The sequence below is a fragment of the Perca fluviatilis genome, chromosome 6 (assembly GCF_010015445.1).
Source record: "Perca fluviatilis chromosome 6, GENO_Pfluv_1.0, whole genome shotgun sequence".
Taxonomy (NCBI): Eukaryota; Metazoa; Chordata; class Actinopteri; order Perciformes; family Percidae; genus Perca; species Perca fluviatilis.
The window spans coordinates 12,501,630-12,526,708 of record NC_053117.1 but is presented as its reverse complement, the minus strand read 5'-3'; the positions used below and the strand labels follow the sequence as shown (position 1 = coordinate 12,526,708).

Here is a 25,079-nt window from a genome sequence, read left to right as displayed (position 1 = left end):
TGACCACAAATCTGTGGAGAAGCCAGACTGAGCTCCTCTCTAATCGGCCTCTCTGAAGAGTAAGGCTGGAGCAAATAAATAAATAATTGATTAGGTTTTACTGGATGAATTAGCCCATTTAGAGAGTGCATTTTATGCTTTTTGATAGCACTGTGCACAGTATTGCTATAGTATACTTTACCTGAGGCATATTCTGAGAGTGAGTGTTCACATGAGTCCAGTGGAGCCGACAGCTCTGCAGAGTCGTGTAATTATGACTTTATGACATTTTATAAAATACTAAAGCAGTGGGGGCGGTAGCGGACCGCCCCACACTGAACCATATATCCAGATAATTTAAATACCCCACGTTACTGTATTGTGTAACAGTTAACTTCATTTAACATTGTGGCGTTTTCTTTTGGGGCGCGCAAATGTTCCACCAAAACAAGTTCCTTCCCAAGACTGTTTTGCAGAGCCATCGTCTCTGCGTCCAGAGCTTAAAGCTTGGTTTATAGAAAAGAGCATTTTTTTTCTCCTATCCTGGAATGTATTTGTGGTGTAGCCCTGTGGAGTAAGGGCTGGCAATGCAAGACTACCCTATAAGTAGTCTATATACACAACGTTCCACTTCCAGGATTGGTCATATGTCGCCGGAAATTTCCGCTGGACGTCCATTACTTTGGGCATTCTTTGTGTTGGCATTTTAAACTCCGGTGGATTTATGAGGACTATGGTTAACTGCTCCTCAGATATCTGCAGGGTAAATCCAGACAGCTAGGTAGACTATCTGTCCAATCTCAGTTTTCTGTTGCATGATTAAAACAACTTTTGAACGTACACGTTCCACCAAAACAAGTTCCTTCCCGAGGCTATTTTGCAGCGGCGCCGTTACTCCTTATAGCGCTTAGCGACGATTGTGATTGGTTTAAAGACATGCAAATAACCCAGAGCACGTTTTTCTCCCAACCCGGAATGCTTTGTGGACTCGCCAGACCCTCCTCCGCAGCGCTGTGGAGAGAGGTCTGGCAAAGCGAGACTACCCTATAAGTGATGCCAACTGAGCCAGCTACTTTCACTGAAAAAGTCCCCACATACACACAATATACACATACAATATGTCCTAACAGAGCTCAGTAAGGCAGTAAAAAATGTGATTAAAATTACACAGTTTAACATCTGTTGTGTACACAGTAAAATCATAGTGACAAGCCTAAGGGCTTCGTTATGCTTCAAACAAAGACCTTTCAAATCATCTAGCTCCTCCGTCCATTTTCTCATTATTGACAAAGCTCCAGAGCCATAGAGAATATTACACGGCTGTTTTTTTTTTACCATAAGCTGTAAGGAAAAACGATAGACAACACAGCTTCACTTCCTCCCACTGTACTAAAGTGAAGCCAAAATATCCTGGATCTTGTAATTTTGGAGCCAGAGTCTGCGAAGAAGTGATCGGCTGTCGAGCTGCAAAGTCCTGCCCATACAATCACCTGACCAATCGCGAGTTAATCCCAGCTGTCAATCATGACGTTTCACCCCGGTTTTATAGCATCAAATAACTAATAAAAAACAAACAACAGAAAAATGAGCACTTTATCAGAACTATCTAAAATGACAGAAACCATCTTTTGGAAAAAAAATTAGTTGAGGTGTACTTTGACGTTTGAGATTGGCCTATGTCCTATCCGCTAACATGGAGGGGTGGGATTTTTGACCTATACTGCAGCCTGCCACTATGGGGCATCTACCCCTGGTTTTTACAGGCTGGGTAGTACTTCTCATCACTGTAAATCTATGGAGTACCCCTTTAAATTTGGCCCTGGGTTTCAACAGGCCCCTGCCACATTTGACCCTTTAATGCCAGCAATAGTTTCTGTTCATTGTGAAAATGGGGGCTTATTTTAAGAGTAAACATAGAATCTTATTTTTATTTGTGAATGGTGGTGCAATGAGCAGAAAAAGAAAGCTCTGTCAGCAATACCACATATATTTTACTGTATCTCAAACTGAAGTTTTTAAGACCATGATCATATAATTTCCTCTTTTATCATGGGGAATCCATTGTGTTGTAGCTACTGTGTAGAAACAGTTATGCTACTGAAGAGGAATAGCCTATGGTTAAAGAAATACCTTTAGACATAGATTTGTATAACACTTTGAGCTTTTCCTGTCAGCTCGTCACACACATAAACAAAACAGTCAGTCAGTCGGTCTCTGCACTGATGAGTTTTCTTTTTCGGACTAATGTGTCTGAGACTGGCAATGGCCCACAAGGTGTCTCAAGCACCCCACTCCATCACCAACACTACCTCCTCCAGGGAGCTGATTGATCAGAGAGCTGGTTGTCAGGGAGGGTCGGGACCCTGCAGGGAACCAGCCTCTGCTGTCTCCACTCAGCTACTAGCCATGCTTCTCTGCATGCTACCTTGCTCACACTTTCATCTGCAGGGGAAACCAGAGAGCATGCTGGAAGAATCAGCTTGTGGCTGCAAAGCTTGAATCACTGTGTACGAAGGATCAAATGAACCCACGTGTCTAATGTATTCTGGCTGTATTTGAGTGCCACACCCAAATTCCAAGTCTTGAATAGGCTCTCTCCAGAGTTGGCCATTTTGCGCCATTCAGCCATGTTATGTTTTGTCTAGATGCCAGACAGTGATGAGTGTAGTTTATTGAGCTTGGTCTGTCATTATGTTAAGCTGATGCCCATTACATGAATACTGGCTTTGGCCCCAAGCTCTGACTAAACTCAAAGCATTGATTTGCACTTACTGTCCATCACAGATATGGCCTAGTCTCTTTGTATTGCACCGGCACAAAATAAATAATATGCCATGTTTGACTGAATAAATATTCCTGTGTAGCCCTGTATGCTTCAATGGTTCAAGGATTGCATAACTAAACGTGTGGTACAGCAAAGCAGCAAATCAAAAAAGTAATGTTTAGGGTGCCAAAGTCAAACACATGGTGCATAAAAACATAAAAACATACCAACAATATGTTTTTTCCTCTGTGTTGTTAGGCATCCATGGTTTTGCAGCTTTGTAGCTAACATAGGAATTTGACAAACATAATGACCAACCAACTGCAATTATGAGGCTAATATCGACTGATATTCTTATCACATAAAACAAACACACATTTTCGATAAGGATTAAATACAATTTGGTTATTCAAATTTTGTAACCAAGATAGTAAAAGCTTGTACTGAGCAGAACATTTTACAATCAAACAAGAAATATGCCGTTCACATTACAAAATAATGAACCAGGAATGTGCCTAAGTGATTGGCCACTCGGGGACCCTGGATAGCTCACCTGGTTGAGCGTGCGCCCCATGTATGAAGGCTCGGTCCCAACCTGGGGCCCTTTGCTGCATGTTATTTCCCCTCTCTCTCCCGTTTTACGTCTCAAGTTGTCCTGTCTTAATAAAGGCTTAAAATGCCACAAACAATATCTTAAATAAAAAAATGATTGGCCACTCCAGTGTCTTGCTGAATAACATTACATATCGTTGCAGAAAAACTTGATCCAGGTTAGATCATAGAAGGTGGGGAACTCTCCAGTCGCCTCTCCATCAGCTCCGCAAGATGTATGCTAAATGTCTATTTTACAAATATTAGTTATGCTGTATGTGGTTGACGTTGAACTGTGATGGCATGTGACTATAAGTCCTTCCCGTGATCAGGAAATCAACTTGCCAGTCTCCTTCCGACTCCAACCTCCTGCTGACCCTGCTAGCCTGTGCTAGTCTGGTAGCATTTTCAAATGTAAACATCAGAGTAAACACAGAGGAAAAGGTGGGAAAGAAGAGCTAAAGCTAGCAAGACCACCTCTGCGGCCATCTCTTGACTACAAGTTGCTCAGCGGGATACGGAAATCAACTCAGCCGTCTCCTCCTGACTCTGCCAGCCTGGCTGGTCAACATTTTCAAATGTAAACACCAAGGAAAAGGTGGAGGCAACCTATGGCTACTGTACGATCCCAACTACATGGACAAGCAAGACCATCTCTGCACTGGAACTGAGGCAAGCATGAAAAAATGTAACATTGACTATTCTGCTGGACATCCTGCTAGCCAGTGTGCAGGCGTCGGACGGTGAGCTGTGTGGCCTTTGGCCTTCTTTGGTTTTTGGTTTTGCCGAGACTTGGCTGGATCCTGGAATGCCAGTGCCATTGAACCGGGTGACTCTCTGACGGCGACATTCTGCTTTATGATGAATCATGCACAAGTTGAAGCAGCTGATGGGATAACATTTTACTGGAATTGTACCTCGTATAATTTCATGTGACCAATAAAAAGTGATTGATTGATGACTTTCTGGCTAGACGAGCATGCATTGTTTTGCTTGAGCCCCAAGATGCACATTCAAATGAATGAGAGGGCTGTGTTTTTTTCACACGAGGCTCAAGTCGTTTCTAAGAGTTGCCTAAGAGTCTATAGCCATGCTAGTGGCTATTTGAGGCTGTGCTTAGCTACAGAGGTGTTCTGAGCAAAATGCTAAAGTCAACATGCGCTCAATTATAATGCTAACATGCTGATGTTTAGCAGGTATAATTTATCAATTAGCGCTAAACACAAAGTAAAGCTTAGGCTGATGGGAATCAGTCCCTCCAGAAAAACACAATTATGCAATCGCATAATTCAATGCATAATCAGCCAAAGTCCGCATATTTATACGGGGGCCACATTTTTTCAAATACGCCACACTTTCGCCGCATAAATTGTCGATTTCCGCGCAAAATATGTTTTCATATTTCATTTTTGTTGCAAAAAAAGTCACATATAACTTAGCAGAAAGTTGAAAAATGTACTTCACACAAGAGCATCCATTTTCCCCTGTTGCCATGGTAACATTATGAAGTGACGTAATTACGCGACGTGAACAGCATCGAAAAGCAGGGTGTTGGGGCAATCACTTTTTTTTTCTCTTTTTCATCAAACTGCAGTATTTGCAAGTTCCCGCAATTTTTGCAAGTTCCCGCAATTTCATCGCATAAAATTGCATAAATATCCTGCATATTCCATCGCATTTTTTAAGAAAACATGCTGCATAATCAAGGATTTTTGCCCGCAACAATCACAAAAAAACTAAGGAAGGACTGGGGAATGTTATCACCATCCAGACGGAAACATGAATGTCTGTACTAAATTCCATGGCAATTCATCCAATAGTTATTTAGACATTTGACTCTAAAGTTATTATTATTATTATCATCATTATTATTACTATTATTATTATAAATAACAACAAAAAAAAATGAAAGGGGAAAGAGATGGGGGATGACACGCAGCAAAGGGCAGCAGGTCGGACTCGAACCCTGCGCCGCTGCAGGACCCAGCCAACATGGGGCGAACGCTCCCACTGTTTAATTTGTAAGTTTAATTTTATTTTAGTATTTGGTGTTTGTGTATTATTCTCACATCATATTCACAATTTTTTTCTTGCCCCAAGGCAGTTTGTCAGTGTCGGTTAGATTTGGTGAGCATTTTGTCCTTGTGTAGCTTCTCTTAAAATGTCAAATTATTATTTTACTCAGAACCAGTGACTACTAACAGCACTTTACCATGTTGAGATTCATATGGGCTAGGAATATATGCAGTATATTTGTCTGTCGAGTGATATCTGGTGTTGAGCTATCATACATAAATGTATCCTGACAATGCCAGCTCCTCCAGATCAGAATCTCTGCTGTCACTTACATAAGACATAGCTTTACATGTCAGACTAGCATGAGCTGTTCTGTTGTCGAACAATCTCACATCAGAGGAGTCAACTCTCCAATTATAAAGCAGCTTTAGGGTGCAACAATGCCTGGCAGTTTATTCTTACAATAAAAGCAATTTGCTCTTGCAATTACTAATGAAGGGGGGGATTTGCTTAGACAGGGCTTTGTGTGCGAGCTAATTTGTGCCCCAACCTAATTTGCAATTAATGTCGTGGTCAGTTGCAGTTAAAAATGTTGCTGAAGCAGCTGAGGTGCACAAACGTGCAGACTTCTAGCTGCTAGCAAAGAGGTCGATGATGATTTGACACATATGTAGAACTTATCTCAGTATAGTCAACCCATAGTGACCTGCGTAATATGTACACCATGTTTTATGAAAATAAAATCTAGGGAATTAAAAGAATATTGCTGCTGTGATCTTGTATTTGAATGGGATATTACTTTCCTCAATCAAGTTAATGGTTTTCATAACTGTGTGGCAACTACCTCATCCTCTGTGAAACTACATGCTCCCCTCTATCTCCCACCCTTATTTCCGATTAATTTGTTGTCATGGAAATGAGCTGGAATGTTATGTACTTGCTATCGCACATTTTACATCTTCTGTGTGCATATATTAGGGGTGGAGGTAAAAATCAATCAATACACGAATGCCAAGTATAGATCTCTTATTATATAAATTGCACGTGGGAATTTAACATTTTGGTACTAGAATAATAAAATCAATTGCTTTTTCAGTTAGAAAGTGTAGTTGAGTGTTTTTTTGACAAAGTTTTCCTTTGGGGACATAATTTGAAATTAGAAAAAAAAAAAGTAATAAATTGCAATATCGCAATATGTTTCAAATCGCAATAATAATGTATCGTGACATAATTATCGTGATAATATCACATTGTGTGGCCTCTGATGATTCCAAACCCTAGCATAAGATTCAGAGTACTAATGTTTTTAACTACAAGCAGAATTGTATTAACAGAGAGCTTCCTGGTGAATTGGGAGCCCACAAACGCATCGGAGTATGCACACAACACACACTTGCACACACTAGTAAAAAGAAGTCACCCCTCACAAAATGAGATCACAAAGCTGTTTTGAAAGCAGTTTTCCTCTCCTTTCAGGTCAGGTGAGTTTAACAAAGCTAAATAATCATCCAGGCAGACATTCAAGAGCCCTCGTGATTTTTTAAAAGCTAGTTCTAGTTGTGAAGAAATTATGATGTCAAGCACTCTGCAGGAACAAAGGCACAATCCTGCATAACAAAGCCAACCAATATTGGAACTTAATGCCATGCTGTTTCACAAGAGACAGACTAACTTGTTGTTTCTGTTTTGTTTGTTGTTGACAGTAAGAAAAATATAGAGTAATGCTAGCCCTATAGCCTTTACTCACTGGGGACGTTTTTTTTTCCCTGCAATAATTCACTCGTCAATATTTACTTTTTCAAACTGTTGTTTTTGTCATTAGTACCTTTACACAGTATTTCTTTTTCCCGGAACGAGGTCGAGGTCGCTCGGTTTGCACGAGAGTATTCCTGCATTTATCATTCAGCATTGTATCCCCTTTCTGTATGACAACAATGAACTATTCTATTATTTATGAAGTATTTCTCTTTCTTTCTTATTCACTCTTTAGTTTGGTTCCAATCTGTTTTCATGGCGTGACAAAAAATAAACCTGTGCTTTGTTGGCAACCTGACACACCACAATAGTAGTCCAGACAATTTTCCAAGTTGTCATTAGACATTAAGTATTATATAAGTTATATAAGTAGTATATCATTCTTTATAGCACAAGAGCTCCCTAACCGTACTGTATAGATATGAATATGTGTATGTAAAGAAACACACAGTCTGTTAACTATTTGAGCCAGTGTTGGTCTCCTGGCTGTTTGTCTCTAATGAGATCAGTGGAGCCTCCCTTGTTTCTATGGCGACACCTCCATCCGTCTCCACTGTGGCTTCCCCTCTTCAAGCATCCCTCTCTTCCTTCTTCCCGGTCTCTCTCTGTGTCTCTTCATCAGTTGACTATGCATCTTTCAAACTCCCCTGTTCTCCTTTCTTTGTATCGTCTGCCTCCCCACTTTTCTGTCAAATTCACAGTGCTTTCATCAGCATCATCAGGCTACTATATTACCGGTATATATATCTCCCTCAGGTGTATGAGAATTAATCTGTTATAGTAGTAATGTCAAAGGCGGAAAAGTATAAAGTGTTTTGGGATTGTTAAGTAACAACCACAGTCATGAACAAATATTAATTGTACGTTTAGATGAGGAGGAATAAATAAGGTTTTTACTGCCACCCATAGGACAAAAATAACCATAAAACGTGGTGTAATAGATAGTGTTGCTGATTACTACAATGCAATACTGAATACATCTTGAACCTTGAACATTTGTCATTGATTATAGCCAAACAACATGAATCAAAACAGGCAATTACAAAAAAAAGATACTGTGAGTAGCGTAGTCTTTGTTCAGTTGTATGAGGCATAATCCCTGCGTAGGTATGGAGGAAGCCTATGGAGGAACTAAACAAAATTTCTGCCAAATTCTTAGTAAATTGTATGTCTTTGGCTCAGACTAGTTATCTGTTTTATATAGCTATTTAACGCAGTCATTTCCCTGATTATTGTCACTTTAAAATCTAGTAGGACAAAAACTTAAGCTGTACACATTCTTGACAAGGGGTTAATGAGCGTCTGTACGTTTTAATTTACAGTTTAGGGTTAGATTTCAATCACTGATAGCTCCACCGCAATGCTAAACAAATGTGTCGGACATGATCAGGCCTACTTAAATTCAAGGTTCGTTTATTGTCATTTTCATCACAGGGTTGCACAATAAAATGCAGTTGTAGTCCCTTTAAATAAACACAAATAAAACTAAAAAACTAAAGAAAAACCAAATTGCACTCCTGCATCAGGAGGAATGTACACAGCAGCAACAAAACCACTACTGTATTCTCTGGGCAGATAGTCTCGCTTACCAGATGTACAGTGCGAGTCTAAAGCCTGACATCCGGCACTTGAGAGATGCGACAGCTGTCAGGCATTCTCCTCCTCTTCCGTTATCTCCCCTATCTACTTTGCAAGGGCACCGTCGCTGCATCTAGGGCTTAGGGCCACCCAAGATGATATTGATTGGTTTAAAGAAACAGAAACTCAGAAACAGAACTTTTTTTTATTTTTATCAATGACTTACCTAAATATTTTCTGTTTATACGGTACTGCTGACAGCGACTACATCATATCCGTTTCTAGAAAAACATACCAAGAGCAGAAAATACGTTATGTTCTTCTTTACAAATTAAATAAATATCAGACTGACAGACTAACATGTGATGCGCATTGTTCTTAGAAAACAATTAGTTTTTATAAATGTCTCATGATCTATTGTCTCTAGAAGTGTATTATTCAACTTTTGTTTTTGTTAAAGAAGGAAAAGAAAACCGCAATACTCAATACTATCGAACTGCAATACTTCTAGAATCGCTATAAATGAAAATCGCGATACAAATTGAATCGGCACGCATATATCGTGAAAGAATCGAATTGGGACAAAAGCAGATTGTCTCAGCCCTACTGTCTGTCCTTCCAGCCATCTCTCCCTGTTCTGATTCAACTTGCCTTCCTCACCCTTCACTTAGGTTTTTGTTATCATCCCTCATATCCACCTTCTCCCTTCTTTACTCTACCCTTCTTCCCCCTCTTTACCAATTGGCAGAAAAATATCCAGGTGATAAAAGAAAAGCAGTCCGAGCAAAGCAACTAATGCACCGTTAATCAGATTTTTCACAGAGTCTGAACCCTAAACCCCCCTCTTCTCCGCCCTGCTGCTTCAGGGTGATACTTTTTGTTTAACCAGAAGCAGCTTAGAAAGCGCTATCCCACCAGAGGCCATTTAAATAAACAATACTTTTAGCGTGTATAGAGCCAGCATATTGATCTCATATGATATTTCCACATGTAAATGGGTGAATTCAGGGTTTATTTCAACCAAACCAGAGCGGTGATTGTTGGAACAGTGGAAAGAAGAACTAAGATGGCTTTTGATAATTTTATTTTGATTTCTGTTGACTTTGAATAAAGTGTGTTTTACAATGATAAAATTATTTATATTTAAATGTCATCTGGTGTTTTTTTGGGGGGCAATTTCGGGGATATTTCATGTTAAACAAATAGGATCTTACTCTTTAACAAAATACACCTAGAACAATAATCTGACAATGTCAGTGGTAAAACAGCACTTTTAATGGACGTAAATTGAAGGTGCTCAATAACATTGTAGCTTGTTTCCCCGCTGTTGACTGCAGCGGTCTTGCTTAATACTGGACCAATTTCGAAGATTGTCGTTCCCATCAGTCACTTAGACATAAAAACTAAGGAAAATAGGTCAAGCTTGGAAGTTAACTGTTAATATTAAAATACTGCTTAAAATAACACTGATAATGGCCAAATCAATATAAAAATATAACTCTGCAAACCCTTGGTGTTCTCTCAATGAGCTTCATGAGGTAGTCACCTGAAATGGTTTTCACTTCACAGGTGTGCCTTGTCAGGGTTAATTAGTGGAATTTTTTCCCTTATTAATAAAAAAGCAAAGGGTGGCTACTTTGAAGAATCTAAAATATAAGACATGTTTTCAGTTATTTCACACTTTTTTGTTAAGTACATAATTCCATATGTGTTCATTCATAGTTTTGATGCCTTCAGTGAGAATCTACAATGTAAATAGTCATGAAAATAAAAAGGAAATGCGTTGAATGAGAAGGTGTGTCCAAACTTTTGGCCTGTACTGTATATATACATATATTGGCATAATAATACCAAAGAAATATTTTTCTAACAATGCACAGCACAATACACTGCAGGGTTCAGCATACAGTTTTACAGACAGAGTTTCCCTCTACAGTGCATTTTTTTTCACGTCTGCTATATTTTTGTCCATTTCCCAAACCTGGAGATGACTACATTCTTATTTAATGTGTTTCCTGACTCAGATTAGACTTGTAGTAGAATCCTAAATAAACTATGCCCTAGCTAGGTGTCTCTGTACTGTAAGATCATAAATTAAACAGGAGAAAAAGCTCTTTCCTCAGTTGCACTCATCCTTCACCTTGCTTAACTGACTTCATGGCACCGGATGTTTGTATGGGTGCTGGATGTCTCTCCCAGATCTCATTCTGTGGTGAAACTTTCTGTGAAATTTGAAGGGCTGAGATGGTCTGACAGTGAGTTACCAATGCACTTTGATCATAAGTCCATCATGACAACTCATCGTTCTGTGTACAGTCTTACATATTAACCAGATTTTTACATGGAATGCAACAGAGTTTAAAACTGGGTCCTCTTTTAGTTGTGGCTAGTCTTGCATTGCCAGACCTATGTCCACAGTGATGTGGAGTAAGGTCCGGCTACAGCACACATACATTATGGGATAGGAGGAAAAAACACGAGGCTTGTTTGCATTTCCTTAAACCACAATCATCTTGTGCTGCGCTAATTACGGACACAGCGACGGTGCCTCTGCAAAATAGACTTGGAAGGAACTTGTTTTGGTGGAACATTTGCATCCTCCTAAAGAAAACGCCACATAAAATATTAAATTAAGTTAGCTGTTCACACAATACAATAACGTAAGCAGATTAAATTATCAGGATACATTACAACATAATTTGCTCTTAACAGTGACAGTATATCGCCATGTGTACTTTGTCTATAGCAGAGGTCTTCAACAGGGGGTCCGGGACCCCTAGGCGGTCCTCAAAGTCACTGCTGGGGGGCCACCAAATTATAGTTAATTTTATAGCTCATTCTGTAAGAACTGCTAGGTGAGTGGTTAGAACACTGAGCTTTGGTCTGGGAGTCAGGAGTTTGATTGCCTGGTGAGGCGATCTTGTTTTTTTCATTTTGGATTAGATAATTTGCGTGCAATTGCAATAATTTGCGTGCAATTGCGAACGCAAATTTTTTTGCAGGGTGGTAGGGGAAGACTCATGAATATGCCTGCTCTGGTTGGGTTGGTTAGGTTTAGGCAAGAGGAGTGGGATTGGTTATGGTTAGGGTAAGAATGTCAGGGCGATAATATTCCAAAAAGGTGTAATACATGAGTAGTATGGATAACTGTGTGTAACTATATGCCAAGGTACTGTAAATGCACAGGGGTGCAAATAGCATACATTGATATTTGTACCAGACGGGGTATTAATAGAACACATTGCTGTGTGAACCGGCGGGGTACGAATAGCATTCATTTCTAATTTCACCATGGTACGAATAGCATACTCTGCTAATTGTACCAGGGGTGCCAATAGCCTCACCCTTTATAAAATCCAGCCCAAAGTTATTATTTTAATAGCTTAGTATTCTATGCACTAAAAATGGTATGTATAAAGGCCGCTCTCCACTTTATTGTAGGCCCAGTTTAATATGCAACTTTTTTTTATACAATACATGTAGTAGGGGGTCCCTGCTCCGTCTCTCTTTCAGTTAAGGGGTCCTTGGTTTAAAAAACGTTGAAGACCCCTGGTCTATAGCAATCCCCGCCAATCGGTCACAAAACGTTCCAGTTAGATAGTAAATGCCGTAAACATAGTCCCTCTTAATCTTAACAATAATTCCCAGAAAGAACAAAGCAGGCTGGCTTATTGTACAATCTAAATGTTCTTCAAAACTTGCCATTTGCAGTGTGTAACTTGCTAGCTTGAAGGTTGTTGCAAAGGGATTTTGAGAACTCTTAACACACAGAGAGCAGAAGCAGCGGGGCATCCGGTATGTGGAAATGCACCACGTTGATCCAGACTAAGTTGTGGCAAACTGTTAACCGGTGGTTTGTTTGGAATTTAAAAACCTTTTGTTGACAGAAAACTAGTACAGCTTTGACTCTAGGGTTTTAAATGTATATGTAAGGCAGCCTCGTGCTGCATCATAGCTACCCAAATCTACTTACGCCAAAGTATCCGTGAATGGCTGTCAATTCAGGCCTTTCAAAGGAAATTACTATGTATAACAAAAACCTGCAGTGCTACAACGGAGAGTGTGTGTGCATGTACATAAACATGTCCTGTGTTTTTGCCAAAGAGCATGCCTGTATATATGTCTGCTTATGAATGTGTCAGTTTGGGAATTTTATGCGGCTGAGCTCAATGTCTCCTCCCGACATAATTGGCTGCTTTCCACTTCACTTGCTGCAGCCTGCTGCTAATGGAGCTTCCAGGTGGAGCTTGTGTACCATGACGCCGGCTGAGTGTGAGATGTTCTTTTCCACAGGCACAGTGAAGCAGTTATCTGATTCAGCCTGTCTATATACTGCCTGCCTGTGTCACTGAACACAGGGCTTGGAAAATGCGTGTGTGTCTGCACACGCAGGGTTTCCTACACAGCCGTAATTACAGAGTCAGTGAACCTCCCCCGGAATGCAAATAATGGACTTGTAATTCATGTTGAATGAGTTGTTGGACAAACTGGCAAATTAAATTGACAATGAGCTGCTATTAAGCACTTGTATGCCAGGGCAATACTGTTGTTTGAATCAGCCGGTAAGGCCCGCGAAGTGGAACTAGTAGTGGTGTAATAGACAGTTTTTGGTGATAAAGCAGCTCAACATCCCATGACAAAGCTTTCAGCTCTGATGTCAGAACTAAAGCCTCTTAACTCTTTGCACCAAAAGCAAACAGAGAGGATCTACATTTCACGACACACTGGGAAATGATAGTTGTAACAACTAGCCATATAAATCATGTCTCGTAAAGAATCTTCTCTGTGTCCTAACTCAGCCTCTGTCCCACTGCGCTTCTGAAATAATTAAACCAGGGCTGTTGATTACATGCTTTGTAATTATGTGTGTTGTTCACATATAGCCCATCAATATTTGGGCTGGACCCGAATTTGACTCCATTTCAGCTCAGTGTGAGAGTCTTTACTGCATTTTGCTGTTATTTATGATCGTGTTTCTCTATGCACACACACACACACACACACACACACACACACACACACACACACACACACACACACACACAGGATTTAGAGCAGAGTGACGTCTCGGCAGTCCACAAACTTTTTGCACTAACGTGCATGCAGGCTGAAATTCACCGTAGCCTTCTGTAGGGATTAAGCTATGAGGGGAGCGCTGCAGCGCTATCCTGTCCATCTTAGCCAAGAATGGAGAAATGTTATGGCCAAGCAGTCTGATAAGAGGTCTGTATGGTTATACTGTAGCAGCTGGGTGTTGTTTTCAGGCAATTTAACAAAGGTAAACACAGTGAAAGGCTTTGCGTAGCTTAATTGAAATGAACACATTATTTTGACAGCCCTGTTTCAAACATTTTGAGCTGAAAGAGGATCTGCAGTCACATTGGGGAACGTTGTCACATACAGCAGAAAGGCATCCCACACCTCACTGAAGGTAAAAGTTCCTCAGCGAACCGCTGGAGGATTGACCCATGCTAGCATTTAGCCAGACCCAGCATGCACCTGTTGGGTCACACAACATTGTAAGTGTGTTTTATATGGGCCACTTAGAATGCTCCGGGGGTGGTGTAATAAATAAGTGATTAAGCCAGGTACAATAGTGCCATTCCCCACAATGACGTCATCCTCAATTTCATTCCATTGTTGTTCATTTATGTATTGTTCACTTGTCTCGCATTGGCAGACCTATCTCCACAGCGGTGTGTCGGCGCTGGAGTATGGTGTGGCTACACCGCATATCTGTTCTGGGATAAGGGAAAAATTGCTCTGGCTTGTTTGCATTTCTTTAAACCAATCACAACCAGATGCAGTGACGGTGCCCTTGCAAAATAGATGGCAATAGCGATTTGAACCAACTAACTGTGTCTACTCTGTTTAACCTTAGAGATATTATCTTTGATTTGATTTTAGATTTTTTTTAAACAATGAACATTATGATGTAAAAGAAGAAAAAAAAAAAACATAAAACAAAGATTAAACACAAAGAGAAAGATAAATCAATCCCATTTCACCAACAAACAAAAAAACTTTACAAAATCATATTATTACAGAAATAAACAAATTATACAGCATACAAAATTGTAGGTCATAAAAAAACGTACTCTTACAACAATACAACATGCAACAATGTGACTATTACTGCCACTCTTCATCATATCCCCAACCGGCACCATCAGACACCGCCTACCAAGAGCCTGGGTCTGTCCCAGGTTTCTTCCCAAGAGGGAGTTTTTCCTCCCCACTGTCGCACTGCCTGCTCTTGAGGGAATTACTGTAATTGTTGGAATTGTTGGGGCTTTGTAAATTATAGAGTGTGGTCTAGATCTACTCTATCTGTAAAGTGTCTCGAGATAACTCGTGTTATGATTTGATACTATAAATAAAGTTGAATTGAATTGAATTGAAACAATGCACTTTCACTTTTCAATTCCTATATTCAGGTGTCCTTTTTGTGTTGGTCAAATATCTTTTCTTTATCTTATCTTTACCATATATTTTTATAAACTTTATAAAATCATCCCTCTGTTTGATTTCATTGTTTAGTCACCCCACAAAAAGAAATACATATGCTTTTAACAGTAGTTTGCAGTTTTTGTGTGATAATCCAGATAATGGCACAATAACTCATTCATGTCATTATTCCATATGACAACTTTTTTTTACCTTGTCTCATAAAACTGAATTATTTACTCAGTTTGATAAACATCAATAAGTATTAAGCTTTTGGAAACTATATATCATTTTTCCCCAAATCCTTTCACTGGATAAGATTTTATTTGTGTATAGATGTTCTCCTGTTTTGTTTTTCATGCAATTTATTCTTTATGTTCTCACTTCATATTCATCATATTGTTTTGTACATATTATTTTTGATGTATGTGTGCTAATTTTGTTTACCTGTATCTTTGAATATTGCATTTTGTCATTTAAAAAAAAATAGTGGAGATAGTCGAGGGAGAGGGACATCCGGTGCGTGACAGATGCACCGGATGTCAGGCTTTATCACAGCAATGTACATCCATTAACCTAGACTCTCTGTACAAGTCCTGGCCTGGGTGGAACCTTGTAATGACCCCCACCCCCCCGACACTTGGCCAGTGAACAAACACATTTAGATGTATTTCTTCCAGCTTGTTAGCTTAGTGCAGAGTGTCCCTTCTCTGGAGCTCTGCACTGCTTCAGACACACACACACACACACACACACTTCTTCTGTGCTGCAGCAGTTGATTTGGCTCCTTTCCGGCATGGTTAATCATGATCTTATTCACCTTGATACAGTATTGACAGTAATGACAGTAAATGTAATTAGTTACTTCCACACCTGCCATTAATATTCATTATGTATTTGTATACTGTTTGTTCATATGTATATATACACTCACCTTAAAGATTATTAGGAACACCTGTAAGATTTCTCATTAATGCAATTATCTAATCAACCAATCACATGGCAGCTGCTTCAATGCATTTGTGGGTGTCGTCCAGGTCTAGACAATCTCCTGAACTTCAAACTGAATGTCAGAATGGGAAAGAAAGGTGATCTAAGCAACTTTGAGCGTGGCATGGTTGTTGGTGCCAGACGGGCTGGTCTGAGTATTTCCCAATCTGCTCAGTTACTGGGATTTTCACGCACAAAATCATCCAGTATGCGGCAGTCCTCTGGGCGAAAATGCCTTGTTGATGCTAGAGGTCAGAGGAGAATGGGCCGACTGATTCAAGCTGACAGAAGATCAACTTTGACTCAAATAACCAAACGTTACAACCGAGGTATGCAGCAAAGTATTTGTGAAGCCACAACACGCACAACCTTGAGGCGGATGGGCTACACCAGCAGAAGACCCCACTGGGTACAACTCATCTCCACTAAAAATAGGAAAATGAGGCTACAATTTGCACAGGCTCACCAAAATCGGACAGTTGAAGACTGTAAAAATGTTGCCTGGTCTGATGAGTCTCGATTTCTGTTGAGACATTCAGATGGTAGAGTCAGAATTTGGCGTAAACAGAATAAGAACATGGATCCGTCATGCCTTGTTACCACTGGGCAGGCTGGTGGTGGTGGTGTAATGGTGTGGGGAATGTTTTCTTGGCACACTTTAGGCCCCTTAATACCAATTGGGCATTGTTTAAATGCCACAGCCTACCTGAGCATTGTTTCTGACCATGTCCATCCCTTTATGCCCACCATGTACCCATCCTCTGATGGCTACTTCCAGCAGGATAATGCACTATGTCACAAAGCTTGAATCATTTCAAATTGGTTTCTTGAACATTACAATGAGTTCACTGTACTAAAATGGGCCCCAAGAGAACATCTTTGGGATGTGGTGGAACGGGAGCTTCATACCCTGGATGTGCATCCCACAAATCTCCATCAACTGCAAGATGCTATCCTCTCAATATGGGCCAACATTTCTAAAGAATGCTTCCAGCACCTTGTTGAATCAATGCCACGAAGAATTAAGGCAGTTCTGAAGGCGAAAGGGGGTCAAACACGGTCTTAGTAGGGTGTTCATAATAATCCTTTAGGTGAGTGTATATTATATATGTGTATACACTTTTTTATATGCGTACTTCTATCTGTACATAGTGGTCAAATGTTAATGTTTAGGTTTATGTTTCATTAGTGTATGAGGAGCAGTGTAATAGGTGGTATAATGTAGAGTAAGTCGGTCATTATTGCGAATTGAACTTCAGGCTGATTTAATGCAGAGTCCTGCATCACCCTGTTGGGGTGAAATGATGATGGGCTCTCTTTATATTATCCCATAGCCTGGCTGATGAAATTGGGGGAAATAGTACATATTCTTACATGCAGTATGCTTATAATGAGTATATGGGACTTAATACTTGATACTACAATTTTGAACCAGAACAAAAAAAGAGCCATCTAAAATATCACTTTATGCAAGTAAAGTTAGTTATATCTGACTCTTTACCTGAAATTGGACATTGGACGAAGCAGTCTAAACAATTTCATGTCACACACTTCACCTTCACTAATTATTCACAACATAACTTAATATTATTCCTTAGTACTAATGTATCAGCATGTGTAGTAGTACAACACACTGCCATGTGTGCTAGGGGGTTGCCTACCGATCGGAAGGTTGGGGGTTCGGTCCCTGGCCAGGTCGGAGTGTCTTTGGGCAAGACACTGAACCCTGCCATTGGAATGTAAATGTGTGTGATGTTTATCTGGTGAGCAGGTGGTGGCAGCCTCAGACACCAGTGTGTGTGTGTGTCTGTGTGTGTGTGTGTGTGTGTGTGGTATATGGTCCCTGTACTATGTAATAGCTCTTTGAGTAGTCCTTAAGACTAGACAAGCGCTATATAAATGCAGTCCATTTACATTTGAGTGCAAGTGTAAACCCTGATATAAGCACACTCAGACACTACATTACAGTAAAGCAGTGTCAATTATTTGCAACTACTGTGTTCTTCACTTTCTGTCGCCTTTCCCTCTCGTTTATCATTTGAGTATGATTGGAGAGCACTGAGGAAGTGACCTCTGAGTTCTGTTGTTGAAGTTGAGTTGTTGGGATCCTCCCTCCTCTCTTGTCTGACTGGGATGATGGATAGGTACAGTATCGGTCTGGTCCATGGCTGAGGGAATAGAGAGAGCTGGGACAAGCTGAGATAGGGCTGAAGCTGAACTGTGTCGGTGGAAGGAGAAGTGGAAAAATATTATTTTGGAGTTAGGATTGCAATATAATGACATGGAGAGATATTCATACTGAGGTTCTGTATATTTTCTGGTTGTATTTAGTTCATTGTATTTTTGTATTTTTTTTTCTGTAATTACACTTATACATAGCCATAGTCTACTGCTCTTCATACAAGTCATCCTGCACATACATTTATTCTTACTACTCTTATAATGTTACCACACTGCACATAACTGTACATACTGTACATATCTGTATATATGGTTCATTCAGTATATCCATATTTATTCAGTTTTTCTAATTATATATTCTGTTACATTGCATATTAATATATATATATATATATATATATATATATATATATATATATATATGTTATTCTTACTACTTATTATAATGTCACTGCTACTACATTGCACATATCTGTACATGTTGTTCATACATTGTTCATATTACAAAGCCATATTTATTCTGCTCTTATAACATGCATTTCGCTGTCTTTGTACTCTGCACAATGACAATAAAGTTTAATCTAATCTAAAAAAAAATCATATTGTGCTCTCACAAAAACTCTGGATTTCCAGGGTAGGTTCCTCCTGCTTCTCTCTGCAAAGCTCCTTGTGGAGGAGGTAGCTGTTTGTGGCTGCAATGTCCAGGAAGTGAAAGAACAAGGTCCGGTACCAGCGCATGCTCTTGTGATGTACAGAGTAATACTGTATCAGCTGGTCAGACATATCAACACCGCCCATGTGCTTGTTATAATCCCTGATAGGTGTTGGGCATGGAATGCATTCGGTGGTCCAGTCGCCACCCCGTGTTTTGACTCTCCTCTTCACAGTCTTTCCAGAGAATGCCGGGTGGATTGTAGAGCAGATAGATACCTCACGTGTGTCCATCCACTTCACAAAAACCAGTGGGCCTTCACAAATCCACCTGATGGAGCCTCTAGGAGCATTTTTCTTCATCTCATTCGAGTCTGTGTGGGGAACATCTTTTCTATTGCCTCTGTATGTGCCACATGCTCCGACATTCAGGCTAAACAGATCCTTGAAGAGTTTTGGACTGGTGTAGAAATTATCCACATAGAGATGAAAGCCACTGCCCAGATATTCTTTGTTCATCAGGGACATCACAGAGTCATATGCAAGTCCAACGCCTGAGACAAACTGTGACTTTCCAGTGTACACAGTAAAGTCCACAGTGTAGCCATTGCTGCTGTCAGCCAAAACAAAGAGCTTGGACCTGGATCCCTGTGCCCTGCTGTGTGGTGGAGAAGGAGATCGTCGTCTAGTCCGTCTACGAGCTCTTCCATGCTGGGGGGGCTGCTCTCTTTCTGTAGAAACATAGAGGCTGGCATCTTGTCCTGCAGCAGAGGTGGTAGTATCTTCAGCAGTGGCCCTCGCATGTTCTCCTGCAGGAGAGGTGCTAGGCTCTTCAGCAAGGGTTCGGTCAGCTTATCCTACAGGCGAGGTGCTATGCTCTTCATCATCCTGTTGGTAATCATCACTGTAGAACAAATTAAACAATTAGAAAGACTGAAGGTTTGAAGTATCAGATATAAGTGTCTTTATGTTTCACATGTTACAAAGGACATCGGCTGAGATTGCTTGATATATTGCTTGATATACATAAAAGCACAAATTTGGTTGCCTCTGGCCGATTCTAATTCAATTCAATGACATTTTATTTAAAGTGTCAAATCATGACAGGGGTTATCTCAGGACACTTTACAGATGGAGTAGGTCTAGACAACACTAACATTTGCAAAGACCCAACAATTCCCCCCAAGAGCAAGAATTTGGTGCAACAGTGGCGAGGATAAACTTTAAACCTTTAAACAGGCTGAAACCTCGGACAGACCCTGACTCTTGGTGGGCAGCCCTCTGCCGCAGCCGGTTGGGAAACATAGACACAGATACAGTCTGTACTGTATAGAGAAATTATAGCAGTTGGTATGATAAACGGTGGCAATACAGGAAAAAAAGAATTTTGGCAGCACATAATACACACAAAGAATTGTTTAAATTTTTACAGACTTAACACCAGTGGTGGAATGTAACTAATTACATTTACTCGGGTACTGTAAGCAGGGTGGGAAATTAGCACCCGCCACCAGCCAAGGGCGGGTACTTTTTCAAAGTGGCGGATGACTTTGCCTTGTATACCAGCCACAGTGGCGTCTTGGGCGGAAAAAGCAGTGGTGCCGTCAGGAAGGAACTTGTTTTGGTGGAACGTGTTTTAGTCGTGCAACAGAACTCATTTGATTGGTTTTCAGCGCTAGTCCATGACACATGTAGCTGAGCTGAGGTACAGACGAAAGGAAAATTATCGGTTAAAAAATGTGGCGACATTTCCTCGGTGTTAAGAGGCCCGCCGCAGGGTCAGCAGTAACTATGAATGTACAAACTGTTGAGGGCCTACCTTCCCAACGACCAGTCCATGGTAGGCTACTTACTGTCAGTGCTTGAAGTGGAAAAAAAAAAAAAGGTGCCGGTACTCTCTGCATTGGCAAATCATTATGACATTTGAGATTTCTACAGTGAAAAACTAAACTTGGAGATATTCTGGTACAACAATAATGTATTGTTATTTATTAACAACATAAATGTATTTATTTAAACAAGTTGTGTGTGTGTGTGTGTGTGTGTGTGTGTGAGTGTGAGATTCTCTCAACAGCTAGTCCCTTCTCTGTCTGGCCAGCAAGTGACGGGACTGCTACATGTTTTGCAGCCCAGTTTATCTTTAAAAATGAGCCAGCTGTTCGTGGAGCAAAAATACATCATTTGGTCCCTTGACCAACAGTCAGGCCATCCATGTGTTTCGTTACTCACATTATTGTTGACGTCGTTGTCATTGACTAAGGTAACGTTAAGGTTGGTAGCTGCAGACTCCTCATTAACGCTAGCTGTTCCGCTCACATCAACGTTAACGTTATTTTGAAGCTCATGAATCTTACCTGATGATTCTGGTTGGACTTGGACCGCTGTTGACGTGTCTGGCTCTGGCACACGCATTCTTTTAGTACTTGTAATGACTTACAAACTCGACTCACTTCGTCAAGATCTGAGGTGAGTCACGTAGTGCCCTCTGGGTAGTGTAGTTTATGTAACGTTAGGGTCAATCTCTCTGACACTGACGCTTTCTCTGTCAGTAAACCGGCTACATGCGAGAAGTAGCGGTATGCAAGAAAAAGTGCAGGTACGCTTAAGAGTAAAATGTAGAAGTGCCGGCAGTACCGGCCCACTTCGAGCACTGCTTACTGTCGAACCTACGTTTCGTCAGAAAATACAAACAAGATTTTGATCCCGACTCAGCCTTACAGCTGTGGCATCAGGCCAGTGTCAGAGCAGGAGGCCAGATTTCCTGGAAAGAGGAGCCAAGAAGAGAAAGACCCAACTTGAAGATGAGAAGGAGATGTCTGAGGAGGAAAATGATGACTCTGAAGAAGACTAAAGTGACACTTTAATGCTATGTTACTGAGGGATGAGTTATTTCTTTGTTTTGTTCATTAAACATGTAGGCCTACAATTACTGTAGAATATGGTCTTGCAGGCTTTTTTTCACATCAATTTTTATTTGCCTATATTAATAAAATATGTATTAATAATAAAAATATGCAGTTTAGGGTCTGATGAACAGTGGCAATTATAGTCACAATAAAGATAATGGAACTATGACTAGAAATAGTAGTTCATGATGACGTAGCAGAGCACTGCAGGGCGTAGCAGGATGTAGCAGAGCACTGCAGGGCGTAGCAGGGCACTGCAGGGTATATATATTATAGTAGCAATAAAGATAATCGAACTATGACTAGAAAAAATAGTAGTTAGTTAGTTAGTTCTAGCAGTCCAGGGCATCGAGCAGGACCACAGCAGCAGCTGCCAGTGTAGGGCGGGATGGGTGGGCATCAAGTGTTCAACTGGGAGACACAAGAAGACGTGACTGCATCGTCAGTACCGTGCACCTTTATTAAACTTACCCCTACCCGGTTACATGGGTTCCATACAAAGGTTCCTTAAGTATTTCCACTAACACTACATCAAGAAGGACCACAGCAGCAGCTGTCAGTGCAGGGCGGGATGGGTGGGCATCGAGCAGGACCACAACAGCAGTTGCCAAAAACGTATCACTTGAACCACCAAATCAGCAAGATAACCTTAGCTAACAGCGACACAGTTAAACAATGGCAAATGTGTTGTGGCATACTTTTGGTGTTGTTTATTGTGTTGAATAGTCGTCCTCACTGTAGAAGATTTTAGTGTTAGTTGTGTGATCTTAACAAGTTGTAAATATTCAGCGGTGAACGTTAGCTTCGTAACATAGCTATTAGCCGATGATTATCAGCCAGTAACGTTAACAGTAATGTTAGAACGTATCAACAGTGCTGTTTCTGCCTTGATATGATGTATATAATCCATCTCGTTAGGGACAGATGAAGACACAAGGTCCCTCATTCAGTGGCAAGGAGGGCCATAAGACCGTTGAAGGATCCCCTGGAGAGTCTGACGTCCATCCTGATGTCACTTTCCACATCACACTAACATACAGTGCCAGCAGTGGGACTGTTGTCACAGTATGAAGACCATTTAGGGAGAAAATTATGACTTAAAATAATAGCTTAATTAATAAATATAATGTTCCACTTTGCAGGAGCACAGGATTTTACAATCACACGGTGATGATGGATAGGTAGAGTATCTGTCTGGTCCATGGCTGAGGGAGTAGAGAGAGCTGGGAGAAGCTGAGATAGGGCTGAAGCTAAACTGTGTCAATGAAAAAATATTATTTATTTATTTTTGTACTTTTTTAAAAATAATTTCATTTTTATTGGTCCCCAGTGGGGAAGTTTCAATTATTAAAATATTTTGGAGTTGGGATTGAAATATAATGAAATGGAGAGAGATATTTAAACTGAGGTTTTGTTCAGAATGTTCAGTCAGAGGCTGAGCTAAACACATACACGCTCCCACACTCACGTTTCGTGGCTCGCTAGTGGTACTTTGTAAAGTTGGTGAATTGTTTTTTTAGGGAATATCAAACTACACAAATGATCCTGCGGTCAAATTTGAGCAGATGGCAAGTGGCTTTGCTCTCTGTCTGAATCTCCTTAAATCTTCAGGTTTTGTATGGATTAAATAGTTGAGATATAAAATGATAATTAGTCAGTTTTAGAGTAGCTGGCAGGCTGACTTTGTTACATTTGGAAAGAACCAGAATACCCATTTCCCCCCTTTTACCAGTCTTCATCCTAATTTTTCCTTGAAATTATTGTTTTAATGGTTGTTAAAATTAAGCTATCTACCACACATAGTAGTAGAGTAGTTGCACATGAGGATATTTATATATATAACCAACAGAAAAGTCAGACAGTTAAAGGAAGTACACAGCAGCTGTCAGAAGAGTTAGACATATGGACAAGAATGTCCTTACTGTGGATGCTAGTACCCTCTACTGCCTATTTTGTTATAATCAGGGCCACACGAAATCTGCAGCTGCAGAATTTTCTGCATATTTTAAACAAATAAAAAAATATATATAACTGAGAATGCTAACACATCTCCACACCAAGCAGAAAAACAGTCCGCTAAGGGACTGTTCGTTATTTATTTCAGGGGCTACCGGAGGAGTTTTGGGATCTTTAGCCAAAATAGACCTGACCCTCCCTTCACCAGCAATATATTTTGTATGACCATCCAAAATGATATGGAAAAAAAGGGATGACCCTCCCCAACAATTTATTGATGCCTTCTGTGCTTGTTTGCGCTTGGCAAAGATGTACAGATGCCCATTGTTTTTTTTACAGTCATGACATACGTGACTAAACCTCTGCATTCTCATCTGACACATCCCACTCCTCTGTTATGGTGTGGGGGCCATTTCAGTAAATTTACTCACTAACATTGTTGTGGAAACACAATAAACATGGAAACTAAATGCACACTTCCTGCATTACTGCATTACTTCAAATACTAAATTACTCATCTAGTAAACTAGTATTCACATGAAATAAAACAATAAAACATTGAGACCCAACACCAACAAAGCACACTGGGTAATAACAAATTCAACACTGGTTGCTATGGATGACTGAGGAAGCCTAGTGACGACAGTAGGCTTCCTCAGTCCTCAGTATATTTTAGCATAAGTAAAGCTGCCAAAGCTGAACATTATCCAAAACTCCATTTCTCAGACGTGCATCATTGGGAGCTTGCATGCTACCACTCCTTCCTTCTCAAATGCCTTGAAAAGGCTGTCGTTTGCATTATTTCACAAATAATCACCTGGACCGAAAGGATATTTGAGTCGGGTATGGCTGCAGTCTCGAGACCCCCCTCGTCTCATGTCCTCCTGGCTGGTGCTGTCCGCGAGCTTCGACTTTTCTAAATAAAAGCTTGCGTCTGGTCCGCTATATTTTCGTACGGTGTTTTGGATGTTTTTGAACCAAACAGTAGGCAATCATGCTAATGAATAAAATTATTTTTTCAGCAGATGTCTTAGTTACAACACGATGGAGCTAGCAAAGCAGTTTTGTATTTATATGTGAGCTACATAGATAAATATTCACCAAACATACCACTTTGAAATTTTGATGTTCTCCTGAATACAAAAGTTGGGTGATCCTTGGGTGAAAAAAACTCCCCTATTTTCCTCCGGTGGTCCTTTCCATAAATACCGAACAGTCCCTAAATTCCGCAGATTTTCATTCTGGATCTCCGCTGAAAACTGTAA

At 40.3% G+C, this 25,079-nt stretch overlaps 1 protein-coding gene across 1 annotated transcript in view; it reads left to right on the top strand.

Moving 5' to 3' along the window:
- LOC120561038 (voltage-dependent N-type calcium channel subunit alpha-1B-like) overlaps positions 1 to 25,079 on the top strand; it is a 261,579-nt gene that overhangs the window by 28,577 nt on the left and 207,923 nt on the right. The gene's annotated exons all lie outside the window — the stretch shown is intronic.